The sequence below is a fragment of the Zalophus californianus genome, chromosome 1, assembly GCF_009762305.2.
Source record: "Zalophus californianus isolate mZalCal1 chromosome 1, mZalCal1.pri.v2, whole genome shotgun sequence".
In the NCBI taxonomy this organism is placed as follows: domain Eukaryota; kingdom Metazoa; phylum Chordata; class Mammalia; order Carnivora; family Otariidae; genus Zalophus; species Zalophus californianus.
In genome coordinates this window covers 177500914-177523700 of record NC_045595.1, presented here as the reverse complement: position 1 = coordinate 177523700, position 22787 = coordinate 177500914, and the positions used below count along the sequence as shown (strand labels likewise).

Below are 22787 nucleotides of genomic sequence, written 5' to 3'. Positions count from 1 at the left end.
TTCACTCCTGGTCCTGAAATCTTTTTTTTTTTTTTTTCAGCTTCCTTAAAGATCACCGAATACTCATTATCAATAGCTGCTTGAAATATGGCTGTCACTGTGTTAAGGAGGCTTTCATAACAAATATGACATCATTCATCAACCTACAACTTGGAGATAATTGCTGTGCATTTCTAATGACGTGTGAAAATGCATTGAAAGAGCATAAGTAACTATGTAGATGCAAATTAATTTTAAAGCAAATTACATGACACTGTGTGTCTACTTTATCCTGATCAGGAATGTTGTATCCTTTCTGTTTTACTTTCTTGCTTTGCCATGTATTCTAGGTACCTATTGCTTTGTGGGAGAATAATCTGCAGTGACTTCTGTAGAGAAGACAAGGATGTGAGGGACGAAGTTTGAATTTCTTCCTGGTCTCTAAAATATAAGAACGATCCGAACTTTTAAATATATGGTTTTGCAGACTGCCCCTCTGTTGCCACAGTACCCATGGAACATCACCATGGGATTGGCCAGCAAGTGATACCCTTGTGATAGTTTTCTCTTGTAGCATAGTTTTCTCTACACCTTCTACTTTTCACCCCAGCAATAACCAACTTCATGAATATTGAGATGTTGAAAATGTAGAAGAGAATAATTGAAATATAAAAACTGAAATATAAAAAATGTTTCTCATTCTTTTTCTTCCTTTCTTATTTCAATGTCATTTTGCAAACATTCAATTCAGTAGATAAGATCAGCCTTTGTTGAATTTGAATGGATTGCTTTCAGTTGACTTCTCCATCTTTGAGTTATTTAAGATTCCTAAATGTGTGGACTCATACCAAGTCCCCTCTTATCACCCTTACTAGGCTTCCGTAAGTTTAAAAACCCCTATGGAAGAAGAAGAACAAGAAAAAAAAAAAAAAAACAGATTACAGAGAATTTAAGATTGCATTGCTACTAACAAAAGCAAAGAAGCACATTGACAACAATACAATAATAGTGGGGGACTTTAACACCCCTCTGACTGAAATGGACAGATCATCTAAGCAAAAGATCAACAAGGAAATAAAGACTTTAAATGACACACTGGACCAAATGGACTTCACAGACATATTCAGAACATTCCATCCCAAAGCAAAGGAATACACATTCTTCTCTAGTGCCCATGGAACATTCTCCAGAATTGATCACATCCTAGGTCACAAATCAGGTCTCAATCGGTACCAAAAGATTGGGATCATTTCCTGCATATTTTCAGACCACAATGCTTTGAAACTAGAACTCAACCACAAGAGGAAAGTCGGAAGGAACTCAAATACATGGAGGCTAAAGAGCATCCTACTAAAGAATGAATGGGTCAACCAAGAAATTAAAGAAGAATTAAAAAAATTCATGGAAACCAATGAAAATGAAAACACAACTGTTCAAAATCTTTGGGATACAGCAAAGGCAGTCCTGAGAGGAAAGTATATAGCAATACAAGCCTTTCTCAAGAAACAAGAAAGGTCTCAAATACACAACCTAACCCTACCCCTAAAGGACCTGGAGAAAGAACAGCAAATAAAGCCTAAACCCAGCAGGAGAAGTGAAATCATAAAGATCAGAGCAGAAATCAATGAAATAGAAACCAAAAGAACAGTAGAACAGATCAACGAAACTAGGAGCTGGTTCTTTGAAAGAATTAACAAGATTGATAAACCCCTGGCCAGACTGATCAAAAAGAAAAGAGAAATGACCCAAATCAACAAAATCATGAATGAAAGAGGAGAGATCACAACCAGCACCAAAGAAATACAAACAATTATAAGAACATATTATGAGCAACTCTATGCCAGCAAATTAGATAACCTGGAAGAAATGGGTGCATTCCTAGAGATGTATCAACTACCAAAATTGAACCAGGAAGAAATAGAAAACCTGAACAGACCTATAACCACTAAGGAAATTGAAACAGTTATCAAAAATCTCCCAAGAAACAAAAGCCCAGGGCCAGATGGCTTCCCAGGGGAATTCTATCAGACATTTCAAGAAGAATTAATACCTATTCTCCTGAAACTGTTCCAAAAAATAGAAATGGAAGGGAAACTTCCAAACTCATTTTATGAGGCCAGCATTACCTTGATCCCAAAACCAGACAAAGACCCCATCAAAAAAGAGAATTACAGACCAATATCCTTGATGAACATGGATGCAAAAATTCTCACCAAAATACTAGCCAATAGGATCCAACAGTACATTAAAAGGATTATTCACCACGACCAAGTGGGATTTATCCCTGGGCTGCAAGGCTGGTTCAACATCCGCAAATCAATCAACGTGATACAATACATTAACAAAAGAAAGAACAAGAATCATAGGATCCTCTCAATAGATGCAGAAAAAGCATTTGACAAAGTACAGCATCCTTTCTTGATCAAAACTCTTCAGAGTATAGGGATAGAGGGTACATACCTCAATATCATAAAAGCCATCTATGAAAAACCTACAGCGAATATCATTCTCAATGCGGAAAGGCTGAGAGCTTTTCCCCTAAGGTCAGGAACGCGGCAGGGATGTCCACTCTCACCACTGCTATTCAACATAGTATTAGAAGTCCTAGCCACAGCAATTAGACAACAAAAAGAAATCAAAGGCATCCAAATCGGCAAAGAGGAAGTCAAACTCTCACTCTTTGCAGATGATATGATACTGTATGTGGAAAACCCAAAAGACTCCACCCCAAAACTGCTAGAACTCATACAGGAATTCAGTCAAGTAGCAGGATATAAAATCAATGCACAGAAATCAGTGGCATTCCTATACACCACCAACAAGACAGAAGAGAGACAAATCAAGGAGTCTATCCCATTTACAATTGCACCCAAAACCATTAGATACCTAGGAATAAATCTAACCAAAGAGGCAAAGGATCTGTACTCAGAAAACTATAAAATACTCATGAAAGAAATTGAAGAAGACACAAAGAAATGGAAAAACGTTCCATGCTCATGGATTGGGAGAATCAACATTGTGAAGATGTCAATGCTACCTAGAGCAATCTACACATTCAATGCAATCCCCATCAAAATACCATCCACCTTTTTCAAAGAAATGGAACAAATAATCCTAAAATTTGTATGGAACCAGAAGAGACCCAGAATAGCCAGAGGAATACTGAAAAAGAAAAGCAAAGCTGGTGGCATCACAATTCCGGACTTCCAGCTCTATTACAAAGCTGTCATCATCAAGACAGTATGGTACTGGCACAAAAACAGACACATCGATCAATGGAACAGAATCGAGAGCCCAGAAATGGACCCTCAACTCTATGGTCAACTTATCTTTGACAAAGCAGGAAAGAATGTCCAATGGAAAAGAGACAGTCTCTTCAACAAATGGTGTTGGGAAAATTGGACAGCCACATGCAGAAGAATGAAACTGGACCATTTCCTTACACCACACACAAAAATAGACTCCAAATGGTTGAAAGACCTAAACGTGAGACAGGAGTCCATCAAAATCCTAAAGGAGAACACAGGTAGCAACCTTTTCGACCTTAGCCGCAGCAATTTCTTCCTAGAAACATCGCCAAAGGCACGGGAAGCCAGGGCAAAAATGAACTATTGGGATTTCATCAAGATAAAAAGCTTTTGCACAGCAAAAGAAACAGTCCACAAAACCAAAAGACAACCGACAGAATGGGAGAAAATATTTGCAAATGATATATCAGATAAAGGGCTAGTATCCAAAAGCTATAAAGAACTTATCAAACTCAACACCCAAAGAACAAATAATCCAATCAAGAAATGGGCAGAAGACATGAACAGACATTTCTCCAAAGAAGACATCCAAATGGCCAACAGGCACATGAAAAAGTGCTCAACATCGCTCGGCATCAGGGAAATCCAAATCAAAACCTCAATGAGATACCACCTCACACCCGTCAGAATGGCTAAAATTAAGAAGTCAGGGAACGACAGATGTTGGCGGGGATGTGGAGAAAGGGGAACCCTCCTACACTGTTGGTGGGAATGCAAGCTGGTGCAACCCCTCTGGAAAACAGTATGGAGGTTCCTCAAACAGTTGAAATTAGAGCTACCGTTCGATCCAGCAATTGTACTACTGGGTATTTACCACAAAGATACAAATGTAGGGACCCGAAGGGGTAAATGCACCTCAATGTTTATAGCAGCAATGTCCACCATAGCCAAACTGTGGAAAGAGCCAAGCTGTCCATCAATAGATGAATGGATAAAGAAGAAGTGGTATATATACACAATGGAATATTATGCAGCCATCAAAAGGAATGAGATCTTGCCATTTGCAACGACGTGGATGGAACTGGAGGGTGTTATGCTGAGTGAAATAAGTCAATCAGAGAAAGACATGTATCACATGACCTCACTGATATGAGGAATTCTTAATCTCAGGAAAGAAACTGAGTGTTACTGGAGTGGTTGGGGGTGGGAGGGATGGGGTGGCTGGGTGATAGACATTGGGGAGGGTATGTGCTACGGTGAGCGCTGTGAATTGTGCAAGACTGTTGAATCACAGTTCTATACTTCTGAAACAAATAATGCAACATATTTTAAGAAAAAAGAAAAAGAAGAAGATAACAGGAGAGGAAGAAAAGGGGAGTATGTCAGAGGGGGAGACGAACCATGAGAGATGATGGACTCTGAAAAACAAACTGAGGGTTCTAGAGGGGAGGGGGGTAGGGGGATGGGTTAGCCTGGTGATGGGTATTGAGGAGGGCACGTTCTGCATGGAGCACTGGGTGTTATGAACAAACAATGAATCATGGAACACTGCACCAAAAACTAATGATGTAATATATGGTGATTAACAATAAAAAAAAAAAGAATAATAAATAAAAAAAAAATAAGATTGCATTGCTACTGCTATGTAGATAACTGGTTGTCCCTTAATTCTGATTTTGTGATAAAAGTACTAGAGACTGCTGTTCTCAGGTCCAATTGGTGTAAACATCACCTTCTGAATTCACTCACAAGTCAGCACCTGAAGTTTGTCAAGCTAAAGTAAAGAAGATAACTGAAATCAATTATTGGTGCTTTTACAGCATAATTTCCTTGCCATCTAAATGCAGATAAATAGAAAATCTAATTTTTATTATACCTCACCTACAACTTTTAATAAATATTAATGTACATGACTGTGGCTGACCTCCCTCTAGACTTAAAATCAATAGTTGTTGATTAAGGTCTTTTGAGCAGCATTACAAAGATGAAGACTCACTATTTATTCCTATTGCCTCTTCTCTGATCCCTAAATAGGTTAATAGTAGGCCTATTAAGAGAAGTGAAGTACTGGAGCAAAGTCTGGTCATGTAAGAATACTTCAGCTGAAAGATGAGGTATGACTATCTTATTCACATGGGTTATGTAACATTTTAATTAATTTTTATCACTTATTTCAATTCTGGTTTTCTGTAACCATAAAGGATACTCTTGACAGTTTATTATACCATATGCAAATTCAGGGTAGCATTTAAAATATTTTTAATATACTTGATATATATATTACATAATTTCCTTTTTTTTCTTACTGATTTTGATCACAATCAAATTCATTTACAGAGCACAGATTTTACCCAAGAATAATTTTTGTGACCTTGAGTTTGATCACTAAATCATAGTATAAATATTTTTTGTCTTAAAATATTTTTTTAAAAATAAATATGCATAAGAAAAATATTTTAATCTATTTGAGAGTGAAAGTGAGAGAGATCACAGAGGGAGAGGGAGAAGGAGAAGCAGACTCAACACTGAGCAGGGAGCCCAATGCCGGACTCGATCCCAGGACCCCGGGATCATGACCTGATCCAAAGGCAGACACCCAACTGACTGAACCACCCAGGGGTCCTGTTTCTTTAAACAATTTCTTGGTGCCAGATATGGTGTTAAACCCAAGAGACTCAAAGGGAAACACCATCAAGTTTCTATTCTTGTGGAAATTATGACAACAAGCAATACAGGGAAAACTAAGTAATTATGTTCAAAGCACAAAGAGTCAACACCAGTATGGAAAATTACAACATGAGAAGTCTGGGCTTTCATGAAACCTTGGAATGAGATGGGATAATCTAGAAGCCTATGCATCTATCTACCTATGGCATAATGTAGGAACTACTGAAAATATGTAAGATTTCTCCCCCAAGATAATGCATATGAAAAAAAATAAAGGTGAAGCATTAATTTCTGAACTCTAAGAAGACATTTGAGGGTAAAGGAGGATTTAGTAAATGAGATGTAGAATGAGGAAATCAAGATTAAGGCAATCAAGAAGAGGATGGAATTTTGGAAATACAGAAGTTTCCAGAAATATCTTTCCCACCCCATATTGAGGAAAAGCCAGTAGACTATGTTGAACACTAAAGAGACCTAAGGATCAGGTTCACAGACATGATTATTTTCTTTAAGGAAGATCTTCTAATCTTCTTTAAAGTGATAGACCAATTTCAAGAATATCAATATGTTTTAGTTATATTTCTGAAATAAATACCTGGACATACAAACAATGAAAATATTAAGTGCCAAACTTAGTGAGCATCTAGCCCCTGGCTCTGTGTTGAGGACTTAACTGCTCCCCTTACTAAAGAAACGGGGAACTTGGCAGAAATTTTGAAAATGCTACTAAGCCTAGAAAAAGATACATGAAATAAAGAGAAAGCATAACTATAAAATAATATATTTTATGTTTTATACATATAATGGTATAAAGAGTTTGGTTTCATTAAGCTCAGGAGTGGGAGGCCATAAGGAAGTTACTACCACTGTACCATTGTTTTATGGGGGAAAAAAATCCATCCCACATTCCAATATGTGATTTCCAAACCTTTGAGACTTGCTGAATCTAAATTAAATAATGCCTGCATTAATTATGGAGTTTATGGACTCCAAGAAACAATCACATATCAAGAATTTGTCCTGGGTTTTTAGATGCTATTACTATTACTCTTCCTACTCCTGCATTCACAGCATGTTGGATCCCTGGTAAGATACCTTCACTTTGCACGGCAGATTTAAAACATGGCTTTTTGCAATATTCTGAAATGGTAATCAACAAGTGTAGCTAAATATTATTCCACCAAGCATATATATTTCATCTGAAGTATGAATTTAAAATTTCACAGAAATACAAAGCCATAATCCAACCTTCAGGTAACAAACTGATTATATAATAGTTTTGTACCTTATACAGAATTAGAAACACTTCTGGTAACTATGCTAAAATGTGGAATAAAAATAGGCACATATGAATTTCAAACCTTTGTTGCCATCAAGAGTTTCCTGCTGACTTTGAAAATGTCTACGTAATTAACAACAACAAAAAAGAAGCAAGCTTTTTATTTTGTAGTTGGTAGCTAGGAAATATTTTAATATATTACAAATGTATGAAAATTATGGAATAAGAGTTAAATATCACATCTCATGTGTGTGGTTTCTGTTTTCAATATATACATATTTTAGTACTTAGAAGGCTGATCTCAGCCAATTATGTCTCCTAAAGGGCAATCATGGGACCTAATAAAAGGTTATTTTATAACTTTGGTTCTTGTGCCATGGTATTTCTTCTCTAAATCTGTTCTCTTTAAGACCCACCCAAAGCTAAAATTTTAAGACAAAGTTGGGTTTACTTTGCTTTCCTTCCACTTCATTTCACTTTTTCCATTCATTTTCTTTATTCTCATGGTAGCAATACAATTTGGTCCATTTTTGTGGATAGTGCCTTAATTTTCCTATCTTCAAATAAAAACATGAAAACTATTAAGCAAATACAAATCTATTACTTTATTACCTAAAGTTCAGTTGTTTATTATGAAAAATTCCCTGAAAGTAATTCCCAATGAGGTGCTTATGACTGATACCATATAAATTCTGCATTCACATTTTTAAAGATAATTAAAGATAATTATTAAACTCAACTTTTAACATATTCAATTTAAGTTGGTATATATTAATAGAATGGATATTTTGTGAAAGGCACTCTTTTAGATTATAGAATGGTAAAAATGAATGGAAGTGAAAAGAGGATTGTGATCTAACGTTTTATTTTTATATATTGTCCTATCTTCATACATCTCCTCTAAAAGATCTCTCTAGAATCTCAAATTCGAAATGTTCCAAACTAAACATTTTGTCTTTCTTGGCAACATTCTTTCTCCTATTGATAGAACCAGAAACCTAAAAGACATCCTGAACCATTACTCTCCCTCAACTATTCCATCCAGTTGAGATAACTTAATGGGCCTCCTAACTGGTTTCTTAGACTCTATTTTTGCCTCCCATCCCCCACCACCAATCCATTCTATTTTAAGATAATCCTTGGCATATTAAAATAGCTAATAATAACACAGAAACTTATAAAAATAAATACTGTTTACTGACACAAAATAAAGCACTAAACTGTTCCAAAAGTGCTGTATTTACTTCACATCCTGCATTTCCTCATAAGTTACTGAGGAATATTTATTTATTTACATATTCTCTTTCCCATGAATTTTGGGTATATCCTTAATTTATTTTGATTTTCAAAATAATTTTCTACTTTTGCTATATATACCTAAAATCGTTTAATCATGTGTTGTTTGTTCTATAAGTAGAGTATTGCACTATTTTTTGATTTCTGGGATTTTTTTTCCAATCAACATATTTCTAAGATTTATGGATTCTGATCCATAATTTAAACACTCTTCATAATCTTATAGACAATAGATATTATGTCATTTTTCTGATTTTTGCTCTTTAATTGATTCCCAGACCCACTAGCATGACCTATAAGATTCTGGCCACTGACATTTTTTTTTATGTCATTATCTGGACATGAAACTGTTTTTACAACCATCCTGGATTTTTTGAACTTCCTTTAACCAGTCATTTCCCACCTCAAGTGATAGCACCAATGATCTGTTTCCTTTGCTAGGAATACATTCCCCACCCCCAACTCCAAGTTTTTACCTAGGAGATTCCTATAAATTTTCTTCAAATTTTTTTTTCCTGTCACTCAATTTATTCTCTTTTCCATAAATTTTTACCATCTTCGTGAAACTCATTGCAATTTATAAACATTAGTTTGTCCTTTTGTCTTCTAATCCTTAATGTAAGGTAGGAATGCTTATTAATTCTCTGGACTATAATTCCCATGATGGTAGTTGTCACTGTGTGTTATTCACTTATAATCTAGCACTAGGCTTCATACTAGGCATTAAATAAAAGTTGTTGAATAGAAGAGTGAAAATTTTCCATAACCCATATAATACACAGCTGAACAGAACAAGCAAGTTCTCAATTACAGATTTACAAATTCTTTTAATATGTATTTATAGGCAAAGGATTGAATAATTGAAAGAGAAAATATAACACAATATTCATGGATTATGTAGCAAGGCCAAAATTCTGCCCCCAAAAATTCCTCATTAAAAATCTGTAAGAGTAATGTTATCAAGAGGGTGACATAGAAGTCATTCCTGACTTTGCTCCCCCCACCCAAGAAGGACATCTAACAACTATTCATGGACAATTGTTCTGAGAGTGTCCTAGAACATGGCAGTGATCCTGACACATACCCCTGCACCACAGAGACCAAGACAGACCACATTAGATGGGTTAGAGAAGCATCTACATACCAGCCTCAGTGCTCCTCCTATAGCCCAGCATCACCACCAAGAGGTCTCCCTGGAGACTATGGTTCTTCCTAGAAACTAGATAGGAATCTCCAATTTGTTTTTTTTTCCTTCAAATTTTTTATTGTTATGTTAATCACCATACATTACATCATTAGTTTTTGATGTAGTGTTCCATGATTCATTGTCTATGCATCCAATTTGGTTTTGCACCACAAGGATTTGGGGCAGAATCTGCAAGTCTTTACTACTGGAAGTTAACTGTGATGGAGAGGGGAGTAGAGGCTTGCATAGCACATAGATCTTGGCAGAACAAGTTGCTACCTGCAGCACTCGAGTAATAGTACCAACTAGCAGCTTTACTCATCTACAAAGCCAATACAGTAGTTCAGTCTGACCAAGAAACTCAGAGGGTATAAATTTTTGGGTCCTCAAAAAGCCTTGCCAACCATGGAGCCTGGTCTGCCCCAACCAAGGCAAGGAAGCTGATTCGTAGCCAGTCCTACTGCTGAGTATAGCCCTTAGCCACTACCAACAGAAAGTCTAGCAAGAATATCTAGAAGCAGAGAGTATAGCTGATCATCTGCAGACCAAAGCCAGTGACGACATTCAGCCAAAGAACTTGGGGCATTGGTCAGCTTGAGTCAAGACCATAAACAACTTATCAACCATGGAGATGGGCAGTAAAACTAATTTGTAGCTCTGCCCATTGATGAAGACAGGCTTCATCCTGCCCTACAAGGGAACCTAACCAGAACACATGGGAAGCTACATAGCCCCATTCAACTGTCTTAGTTACAGTGGCACTTGAACAGAGAGAAATCCCATTGCTTTCCCCATCTGCACAGCAAAACCAGAGATTCCGTTGTCTAGGGAATTCAGTGCATATTCTTGCCTGATTCAAGTTCCGAAACAACAAGCTGTACAGGCCCTAGAGAATTCTCTGCTTTCCTACCAGTGCAGATAACCTAATTCATATCCTGACCTATTACTGAGTATAATACCCAGTCTTGACCAACTAGTATGCCTGGCCCCGTCAACTGTGGAACCAATCCTACATCCTCCTTTAGACTGGGAACAAAGCCAGCAGTCTTATCCAATTAACACCAGCAAACCCTCTCTACCCCCTGATCTCAGAGCTTGAGCAGCGGCCTCACCCACAAATAGATTCTGATAGCAAGCCCCAGTTGTCCAAGAACATTGCCACCTGACACATCCAGAAATCTAAACTGAGTTGACTGGCGAAAAACTGTCTCTACCAGAGCAAAAATATAAAGTCTGGAAGAGGAGACAATTACTCAGATTCACAGATATCAATATAAGGAACCAAGGAGCATGGAAAATCAGGTAAACATGATACCAAAAAAGGAAACAAATACAGGCATATTTCATTTTATTGTGCTTTGCAGACTGTGTGTGTGTGTGTGTGTGTGTGTGTGTGTGTGTGTGTGTGTGCGCGCGCGCGCGCACGCGCTTGCTCAGCAAGGTTTGTGGCAACCCTGTTTTGAGCAAGTCTATTGGCACAATGTTTCCCATAGTAGTTGTTCATTTTGTGTCTCTGTCACATTCTGGTAATTTTTGCAATATTTCCAACTTTAAAAAGATATTTTATTTGAGAAAGAGAGAGGGTGCACAAGAGAGATCACAAGAAAGAGTACAAGCCAGGGGGAGGGGCAGAGGGAGAAGGAGAAGCAGATTCCTCACTGAGCAGGAAGCCCCATGCAGGGCTCAATCCCAGGACTCTGGGATCATGACCTGAGTCAAAAGTGGACACAACCATCTGAGACACCCAGACACCCCAATATTTCCAACTTTTAAATTATCATTATATTTATTATTGTGAGCTGCAACCAGTGATTATTATCTGAACACTCAGATAATGGTTAGCATTTTTTAACAATAAAGTATTTTTAATGATGACATAATACTATCACACATTTAATAGACTATGGTGTAGTATAAATATAACTTTTCTAGAATTCTAAATAATCCTCTTGAAGTTTCCTGAAATATAAGAACACAGAGAGAACTAAATGAAATTAGGAAAACAATACATGAACACAATGTGAAGTTTAATAAAGAAATAGAAATCATCAAAAAATTATAGAGCTAAAAAATAAAATGACTAAACTGAAGAATTAAATAGAGAACTTTAAAATCAGACTTCACCAAGCACAAGAAAGAATCAGCAAAACAGAAGACAGGGCATTTGAAATTACCCAGTGAAACAAAACAAAAACAAAACAAAAAAAGAGTGAAGAAAGCCTACTAGTTTTAAGGGACCCAATCAAAAGAAGCAATATCTGCATTGTGGGAAATCCAGAAGGAGAAGAAAAAGAGAAAGGAACAGAAAATATATTTAAAGCAATAATGGCTAAAAACTCCCAAACCAGGAAAGAAAAGTGGGCATCCAGAGCCATGAGGCCCAAAAGACCCCAAATATATTAAGCTCAAATAGGGCTACATCAAAGCACATTATAATCAAATTGTTAAAGGTCAAAAACAAAGAATTTTTAAAGCAGCAAGAGAAAAAGATGTTACAAGGGATCATGAATAAAATTATAGGCAGATTAATTAACAAAACTTGTAAGACGAGGAGGGAATGGGATGATAAAAGAGAAAAAAAACTGTCAATTAAGAATTCTGGATCTAGTAAAGCTGTCCTTCAGAAATGACAGAGAGATAAAGATTTTCCCAAACAAAAAGTGAGGGATTTCATCACCACTATACCTGCGTTACAAGATATGCTACAGGGAGATTTTTTATGGAATAAAAGGATACCATTTAACATTATAAAAACATAAGAGGTAGCATAGAATTCACTGCTAATGGTAAATATAAAATCAAAGTTAGATTCTATGATCTAATGGTGGTACATAATTCATTTACAACTCTAGTTTAAAAAGTTAAAGAAAAAGATGTAGTAAAATATAACCATAGCCACAATAATCTGTTATTGGATGCCCAATATAAAAATATGTAAACTGTGACATCAACAACCTAAAATCTGAGGGGGAGGAGAAGTAAAAATAGAGTTTAGGGAGGGTATCAAAATTAAGTTATCGGTTTAAGTAAGGTGTTATAATTTTAAGATATTTTATATAAAACTGTGGTAGCCACAAGGGAAAAACTTACAGTAATTACACAAAGAACATAATAAAAAAGTCAAAGAATATGTATGTGAAAAGACATTAAAGCACACACACACACAAAGAATAAAAAAGAACAATAAATTTACCAAAGAATCAGAAAAATAATCAAAAAGGCAATAGTAAGCCCTTATCAATAATTATTTTAAATGTTAAAAGATAGGGCGCCTGGGTGGCTCAGTTGGTTAAGCGACTGCCTTCGGCTCAGGTCATGATCCTGGAGTCCTGGGATCGAGTCCTGCATCGGGCTCCCTGCTCGGCGGGGAGTCTGCTTCTCCCTCTGACCCTCTTCCCTCTCATGCTCTCTATCTCTCATTCTCTCTCTCTCAAATAAATAAATAAAATCTTTAAAAAAAAAAAAAAATGCCCATTTAAAAGACACAGAGTGACCGAATTAAAAAAAAAAAAGGATTCAATAATATGCTGCATAGAAAAGGCTCAATTTAGTCTAGAAGTTACATATATACTGAGAGTGAAGGGATAGGAAAAGACATTTCATGCAAATGGTAACAACAGCAACAATTAAAACAAATCAGTGATATCTATGCTTATTTCAGACAAAATCGACTTTAAAGATGGTAAAACAAGACAAAGAAGGTCATTATGTAATGATAAAGGAGTCAATTAATCAAGAAGATACAATAATTATAAGTATTTACACACCCAACATTGAATCATTTAAGTATATAAAGCAAAACCTAACAGAGCTAGACAGAGAAATAAAGAGCAATACAATAATATTTGGGGGTTCTAATACCCCATTCTCAACAATGGATGGGTCATCGAGACAGGGAATCACTAAATAAACTGTGATTGTGAACAATTTAGACCAAATGGACCTAACAGACACATATAGAACATTCTCTCTGACAATAACAGAATACACTTTTTTTCCGAAGTTCAAATGGAACATCTTCTAGGATAGACCGTATGTCAGGTCACAAAACAAGTCTTAGCAAATTCAAGAAGATTTAATCCTACTACATATCTTGTCTGACCCAATGGTATGAAACTAGAAATAAGTAACAGGAAAACTGGAAAAACTCATGACTACATGAAAATTAAACAACACTCATGAACCACCAATGGATCAAAAATGAAACTAAAGGGAAATACAAAAGTATCCTGAGACAAAAATGAAAACACATGCCAAAAGTTTTGGGATGCAGCAAAAGCTGTTTTAAGAGGGAATTTTACAGTGATACATATTTACATTAAAAAACAAGAAAGATCTCAACCTAACTTTATTCCTCAGGAAATAAAAAAATGAGGAAAAAACTGAGCACAAAGTTAGCAGAAAGAAGGAAATAATAAAGGTAAGAGCAGAAATAAATGAATCAGAGAAGGGGAAAAACAATAGCAAAGATTAAATTAAAAGTTGATTCTTTGAAAAGATAAACAAGATTGGCAAAACTTTAGCTAGACTAACCAAGTAAAAGAGAAGTCCCAAATCAACAGTTATGTATAAAAAGGGAGACATCATCACTGACACCACAGGGCTACAAAGAATCAAAAGAAGCTACTATGAACAACTACACACCAACAAACTGGACAACCTAGAAGAAATGGGTAAGTTCTGAGAAACATACAACTTACCAAGACTGATTCAGAAAGAAAGAGAAAATCTGAACAGACAAATTAGTAGAAAGAAGATTGAATCGGTAACCAAAAATCTCCCAACAAAGAAAAGTCCAGGATCAGATGGCTTCCCTGAATAATTTTACCAAATGTTTAAAGAATAACTACTGTTAATTCTCAAACTTTTCCAAAATAAAAAAGAAGGAATACTCCAATTCTACAATGTCAGACGTCATCATAATACCAAAGCCAGAGAAGGACACTAAAAGAAAACTATAGGCCAACATTATGGGTGGGTATAGATGCAAAAATTCTTTTTTTTTAAAGATTTTGTTTATTTATTTGACAGAGAGAGACACAGTGAGAGAGGGAACACAGCAGGGGGAGTGGGAGAGGGAGAAGCAGGCTTCCCGCCAAGCAGGGAGCCCCATGCGGAGCTCGATTCCAGGACCCTGGGATCATGACCTGAGCCAAAGGCAGACACTTAATGACTGAGCCACCCAGGTGCCCCATAGATGCAAAAATTCTTGATAAAATACTGGCAAATAATTCAGCAGTACACTAAAAGGATCATTCACCATGATAATGTGGGATTTATCGCTGGGATGCAAGACTGCTTCAACATACACAAATCAGTCAATGTGATACATCACATTAATAGAATGAAAGAAAAAAATCATATCACACTAGATGCAGAAAATGCATTTGACATAATTTAACATCAATTCTCGATAAAAACTCTTAACAAATTAGATATAGAAAGAATGCATCTTAACATAATAAAGGTCATATATACCTTATATATACTTATACTCAATGTTGAATGTTTGAAAGCTTTTCCTCTGAGATCAGGACTAAGACAAGGGTGCTTCTACCACTGCTATTATACATAGTAGTGGAAGTCCAACTACAGCAATCAGCCAAGAAAAATAAAGAAAAGACATCAGAATTGGAAAGGAAGAAGTAAAAATTACTGTTTGAAGATGGCATTCTATTATATATAGAAAGTCCTAAAGACTCCACCAAAAAACTGTTAGATAAAATAAATAAATTCACTAAAGTTACAGGATATAAAATTAAGATGCAAAAATTGGTAGTGTTTCCAATACACTAACAATCAATTATCTGAAATAAAAAATGGTCCCACTTACAATAAGTATCAAAAACAATAGCATCAAAAACAATAAAATACTTAGGAATAAATTTAATCAAGGAGGTGAAAGCTCACTGCACTGAAAACTATGACACTGATGAAAGAAACTGAAGACACAAATAAATGGAAAGATAATCTGTGTTAGTGAACTAGAAGAATATATTTATGCTCGCTTCAGCAGCACATACACCAGAAATATTGTTAAAGCATTCATACTACCCACAGTCCTCTCTAGATTCAATGCAATCCCAATCCAGATTCCACTAGCATTTTTTTTCAGAAGTAGAAAAACAATCTTAAAACTTGTACTGAACCAGAAACGATCCCAAATAGCCAAAGCAATCCTGAGAAGAGTAACAGCTGGAGAAACACTCCCATCACACTCCATGATTTCAAGCTTTATCATAAAGCTATAGTAATCAAGACAGTATGGTATTGGCATAAAAACAGACTCATATACCATTGGAAGAGAATTGAGAGCCCAGAAATAAATCCAAGCATACAGGTCAACTAAGATTTGACAAGGGAGCCAAGAATGAAACTAGACCCCTATTTTACACCACTCACAAAAATTTGAAATGAATTAGACTTCTGTACAGAAAAAGAAACCAACAAGGTAAAGAGATCATCTACAGAATGGAAAAAAAAAAGTATTTGCAAAATATATCTGAGAATACAAATCAATAGCAAGAAAACAAATAATCCAATTTAAAAATGGGCAAAGGACCTGAATAGACATTTTTCCAAAGAAGATATATGCATAGTTAACAGGTCCATGAAAACGTGCTCAAAATCACTAATCAGGGAAATATAAATCAAAATCACAATAAAATATCACCTCATATCAGCTAGAATGGGTAGCATCACAAAGACAAGAGATAACAAATGGTGTCAAGGATGTGGAGAAAAGGGAACTCATGCTCTGCTGGTAGGACTGTAAATTGGTGCAACCACTATGGAAAACAGTATGACGACTCCTCAAAATATTATAAAAAGAATTACCGTATGATCCAGTAATCCCCTTGGAATATATCCAAAGAAAATGAAAACATTATGTTAAAAAGATATTTGCAAACCACTTTTATAGCAGCATTATTTACAACAGCCAAAACATGGAAACAACCTAAGTGTCCATTGATGAATGAATGGATAAAGAAGTTGGGTACATATATACAATATAATAGTCATAAAAAAAGGAAATCCTGCCATTTGTAACAACATGGATGGAACTTGAGGGCACTATGCTAAGTGAAATAAATCAGACAGAGAAAGACAACTACTGTATTATTTCACTTATATGTGGAAACCTAAACAAAAAACAAACAAAAAAAAACAATGATAAGACCCAAAGAAAACAAATATAAAAAGATATCAAATTTGTGGTTACTAGAAGTTGGGGGAGGGAAATTAGATGAAGCTGGTCAAAAAGTACAAACTTCCAGTTCTACGGTAAATAGGTACTTGGGATGTAATCTATGACATGGTAGTTATAGTTAACACTGCTCTGTGGTATATTTGAGAGCTCTTAAGAGTGTAGATCCTGAGACATCTTGTCACAAGGAAAGAAACATTTTTTCTTTTTTTGTTTTGCTATCTAAATGAGATGATGGATATTAAGCAAACTTAACTATAATCATTTCACAATATATGTAAGTCTAATATTTATGCTATACACCTTAAACTTATTCAGTGCTGTGTGTCATCTCAAAACTGGAAAAACAAACATATATGTGTGTCTTTAGACAATATAAGGGTATTCAAGAGCAAATTAAGATCATGTGGTAATTTAGGTGTTGGGCCATTACTCATTCTTTCAGGACACCCTCATTATTAATTGCTTGGCACACTCCATTATTATGATATAATAGAGCAAGCTTTTATTGGATTATTGTCTTCCATACTCTATGATCTTCTGTTCCTACTATTATTCTTATTTTAATTAGACTCATCTTTATTTCTAGCAATAACCTGCCAGCCTGTATCTTTAGAACTCTGGCCTGAAATTCTGACAAAACCTTACTTTTGGTTATTTAATATTCCATTTTCCTTTGTTTCACCAGTAATGATGGAATTGGGCATATGGTCAGGCTAATAATTTAGCCTCTGAGAAGAGTGAAGTTCAGGGTGATTAGGCATCTCTATGAGACTAGTGCCTGGCAGAAAACTCAAGTATGATTTGGGGAGAAGCCTGATCTAGTAGATGGCTTGAGGATAAGCTTGAATTGCTCCCTTGATTATGACCCAGTATCTGGCTTGAGACTAAACTAAAGGTCAAGGTTAAATAATCTCAGCTATTCTGATTGCATGACCATAAAAGGAGTAAATCAGAAAAGCCAGTAAAATAACCTCATGAAATTTAGACCATCTAAAATGGGAATTGAGGACTTTTCTGCAAGAAAGATATTAATAATTGTAGCCTAAAGCAATATGCTCAGCTGGTTAAAGACTGTTCTAATGAGGATAAGGTTATAGATCCATATAAGTACCAGTTAGCTTTGAATTAAAAAAAAAATTCTGCTCATGATAATGGATGCTCCTCATAATCTAGGTCTTTTGCAAATATGTGCTACAGACTCATATCAGAAGCAGGCAAGGGACTGAAGCAAGCTCAGAGCATGCATATATGGATCTGGGAAATAATTTAAAGTGCATCTACTATCAACAATAGATCCAATAATAGATCTGTAGTAGCATCATTGTATTTGGAGGTGAGCTCACATTTATAACTGAAGAATAACTGTAATATGTATACTCGTTTTTAATCTTTCAATGTATAATTATAATTTGCTAAAGTATCCTTAAAAAGGTATTTTCAGGACTTTGAATGATAATCCCAGAATGGTTAGCATAAGTGGAAAGATATATTCCATTTACTTTATTTTGAAACTCAGTATCTTTAAAAAGTGACAATCCTGGATTGTGCAACAGCTAGACATTAAGAAGCTACTGACCATAAAATTCATAGCAGATAAAGTACCCTTTTTTTATATAAATCCAAATCTTTCTACAGCAGTTTTGACAAGGCAGATCTATCCTGCCAGTCAAATAAAAGTGATCCAAGGTCATCACAAATCTGAGCCAAGATATGACTACATTTTGGATTTATCCTATTTCAGTTGTGGATTCCAAATCTGAACCACAGATGAAAATATTCTAAAACAGATCTTGAAACATTTAATTAGACTGATTTTGATTCCAATAGAATTGTAACTTCTGTATTGATAATTCACCCCAATGCACATGAACTATTTTAGGGCAAATGTCCTCTGATTTTAAAATCAGAAAAGTTATTACTACTTTACCAATGAGAAAAATATATCGGGACAATGATGCTGATGATTCAAGTTGACACCAGTAAAAATTCTATAGTTTGTAACAATAACTAGACCCTCAGAACAGTAAAGCAATTTTATTTCTTTAACTTACTCCTGGCTAATTTGCTTTTGGGCTTTTCTCATCTGCTATTTATCCTTTTCAGTTTTTCTATCCATCTTTACTTAACTTCATTCCAACAAACATTTTGTCTTCTAAATCACAGAGAAAAAAAAAGGTATCTTATGTGAACTCCTTCAATCTTTAAACAATTCACCATTCCCTTATTTTATAAATGTATGGATATCTGTTCTTTCTAGGGGTAAATCCTTTATTTTGCTTTCTTTATCCAAGAACCTCTCACCTAATCCAGGATCTTGCTATGCCCATTGTTATTTTCATGTTGCTTTATTTCTCAACTGTAAATGTGTTAGAGAAACAAGAAAAGCTTTTATTCTACTTTTCCTTCAAGCTGCTACCTATTACAGTCTTCCATATTCTCACAAAATTCTCAATTCATTTTATTCCTGGAAACATTACTATTGGACTTCTATCTTACATAATCTTATGTGAAGAAATAGCTAAATGTGCAGATATTTTTAATTTATTTGTCCTTACCGTATCAAACACCTTTTTGAAACTTCTTCCTATGCTGATTTATGGCTTTCTTTCTATTACACTGACCATTCACTTTCAGACTTTTCCCTGCTGGTTCTTTATTTTTGACACTCTCTTCCTGTGGTTTCCAGACTCTAAACAGAGTCCACATACTTCCTCATACACCTCAATCATAGTAACTCCCCTTTTATTAGCATTACACATTCTGTTTCTAAATATTACTTTAAAAAAAGGATTTGTGGTTTAGGAAAAAAAAAAAAAACACAAGCAAAAAGCCAATATGTCACTACCTAGATGACTCCATTCATCATCATTTCAAAGGAACCAATTGAAAAGCCCATGTCTTCCTTCTTGGGTTACCCATTAGATACATCAGTGAATAAGGAAGTCTATTTAATTAACTACAAATTCACCATATTCTTTCATATTAGTATTTGGTCTGGTAGTTATTCTATGACACTATATTTCTCTCTTCCCATTTTTCCTGCAGGTTATGTTTAAACACAGCTACAGAACTGAACAAGCATGATCAGAGATTGTAAACACAATGGTACATGGCCCAGGTAAGGATGAGAAACAATAAAGAGTGGTGGGGATTGTGATGATCTAAGCAGACCAAACACACACATCTGCAGGTGAAATGTTGCTCATTGACTGCCAGTTTTCAGCCTCTGTGCTAAAAATTAGTATTTCCAATGTGGGACATAGGTCGTTTTGTCTCAGTATTTAATGTTGATTGTGGCATATATTAGGTATCCAATAATGCTTGAAAACAGCAAATAAATTAATAGTCAAAATGAAATGAAATCCACTTAGACTTTCTAAATGGTTCATCCAATTTTGAATTAGAATGATGTCCATGTGAAGACACAATATAAATCATCAAATTTTCTATGTCATGCCTTCTCTTAAGGGCTTTTTCACTCTGTCTCTGTCTCTCTGTCTCTCTCACACACACATTATCTTTATCTTTTAAACACGTATGCAGAATTTTCCAAAGAGAATGTCATTGATAATACTTTTTCACTAGTTGATGTCACGCAGAGTTATAGTCACAAAAACAAAGTTCTATTTTGAAAGTAAATTTTTGTTCAAAATAAATTATTCCTTCTGAGATACAAGAAGGTAGACCATAATTTAACTCTATTAAGGTCCCAGACGGTAGTAATTTATTAAGATGAGAGGTTACTTCTAAGAGAACATATTTTCCTAACAACCTCCTATCATAAAAGTGATTCAATATTAATTTTTATGTTAAGATTTAATATTTAAATATTTAAAATTTAATATATGAACCTATCTCTTAGAAAAATAAAGTGAAAATTAAAATAATGTACTTGATGTAATTCCTATATTTTGTATTTTGCTATTGAGTTAAAAATGCATGCCTTATTTTTTAAAAGATTTTATTTATTTACTTGAGAGAGAGTGAGAGAGAGCAAGAGAGAGCATAGAGGAAGAAGGAGAAGCAGACTCCTTGCTGAGCAGAGAGCCTGACACAGGGCTCGATTCCAGGACCCTAAAATCATGACATGAGCCAAAGGCAAATGCTCAACCAACTGAGCCACCCAGGTGCCCCCAAAATAAATACTTTAAAAACTTAAACTTTAAACAAAATTCTTATTCATCCATATTTTATAGTCTATTATATTTGAAGAAATGCTGGAGATGTGATTGTTTGAGACCTCAGCAGACAGGTCTTCATGAACCAGATGACTAGGAATAGAATATAGAGTCAAATTAGCTGAGGGTCAATTGCCAAACCTGAGGGTGGATAGGGGAATAAAAAGGAGCCCAAAAATTAACCAAGAAAGAAATACAGAAAATCAAGTTTAAACAAACAAAAACTGAAGAATGGGTACTGAAGGAGGCAATAAGAAAAGAAAAAAATTAAGGAAGGAATAAACATTAGGTCAGATACAGCAGAGGTTCTATAAAATAAGGACTGAAAACTCTTTTTCCGCCCCAGCATGTAGAAGGTCATTTATGACTTTTAAGAAAGGAAATGTACTACTGATCTCAGACAACTAAATGTATTAGAAGGAAAGCAGAGGCCTGTTTGCTATATGCTATACAAAAAATGGAAGACAATGGTTTTCTGGTTTTGTTTTTAATGTAGAAAAAGCTTTCTAAAAAAAAAGAAAGATTTCTAAGCATATTAAGTTGAATTAACTGGTTGAGGTTCCTAACTTTTTTTTTAAGATTTTACTTATTTATTGACAGAGTGAGAGAGCGCGGACAAGCAAGGGAAGCAGCAGGCAGAGGGAAAAGCAAGCTCCCCACTGAGCAGGGTGCCCAGTGCAGCTCGATCCCCGGGCGCTGGAATCATGACCTGAGCTGAAAGCAGACGTTTAACTGACTGAACCACTCAGGCCCCCCAATGTTCCTAACTTATTTACTATAAACTTTCCAAACATAAATGTGACATTTTTTTTTTGTCCTTGCTACGGAGTGGCTAATCAGTCTTTCTTTGCTGAATTTTATGTGAATATTAGGAAAAAGAGAAAGATGTACATGATTAAAATTATTTATATGAAGATTCATTTTATATCAATCAGAAGGATAGATTGACCCTAATTACCTTTCAGTTTGTGAGAGGTTTTTTTCTTTTAATATATCAGAGGATCAAGTAATATTAACAATTATAAGCATTTTAATGTTACTTAAATCTCCTAGGACTATCTTTGCTGCTTCTATATTAACTTATAAAAATAAATATATATAAATTAAAGTGCACCCACCTGCAATTTTCTCCAATGTCAGCACTACCAGATACAAAGCAAATGTTTGTCTATAATGAAACCTAAGAATTTTTTAAAGTTTTGGATCATTACTTTTTCCACATTATACTAGATGCCTGCCACATCCTGTGTACCATACTGGTAATATGGTACTGTGTACCATAAACCCCACCCATGGCACAAATTAACTTTTAATTTGATGCATGGTCTCAGTCTGACCATCTGGCTGTGCTGTATCTCAATTATAGCTTTTTATTAGGTAAATTTACATTATTTTACAACTAGATTGAAATTGAAACTTGGAAATCCTGACTTTGAAGTATATTTATTTAATTCATTATATATATATATATATATTTCTTCTATGACCATATGAAGAAAAAGAAGAAAGAGGAAGAAGAAATGACAGTATTTCCAACTGTCAACAACAAGATGATTATCATGCAGTCTGGCAATAGACACATTTGAACACCAGCTCTATGTAATGCACCTCTATACCAGGACCCATCTATTGACAACCATAATAGCACAAAGGGATTTAGATCATCTCTTTGTGCAAAGTGCTATATATGATAATCTTCAAAAGACATATTCATTGTCTCCCAGAATTATAGCACTGATGAGAC

At 35.1% G+C, this 22787-nt stretch overlaps 1 long non-coding RNA gene across 1 annotated transcript in view; it reads left to right on the top strand.

Moving 5' to 3' along the window:
- The first annotated feature begins 10866 nt into the window (after positions 1–10866).
- The window catches only part of LOC113916430, a 55245-nt gene continuing 43324 nt past the window's right edge, over positions 10867–22787 (top strand). The window contains exons 1-2 of the long non-coding RNA XR_003517933.1: positions 10867–10957; positions 19911–19983. This is a non-coding gene — a long non-coding RNA (uncharacterized LOC113916430). The remainder of the gene's footprint in view (positions 10958–19910; positions 19984–22787) is intronic.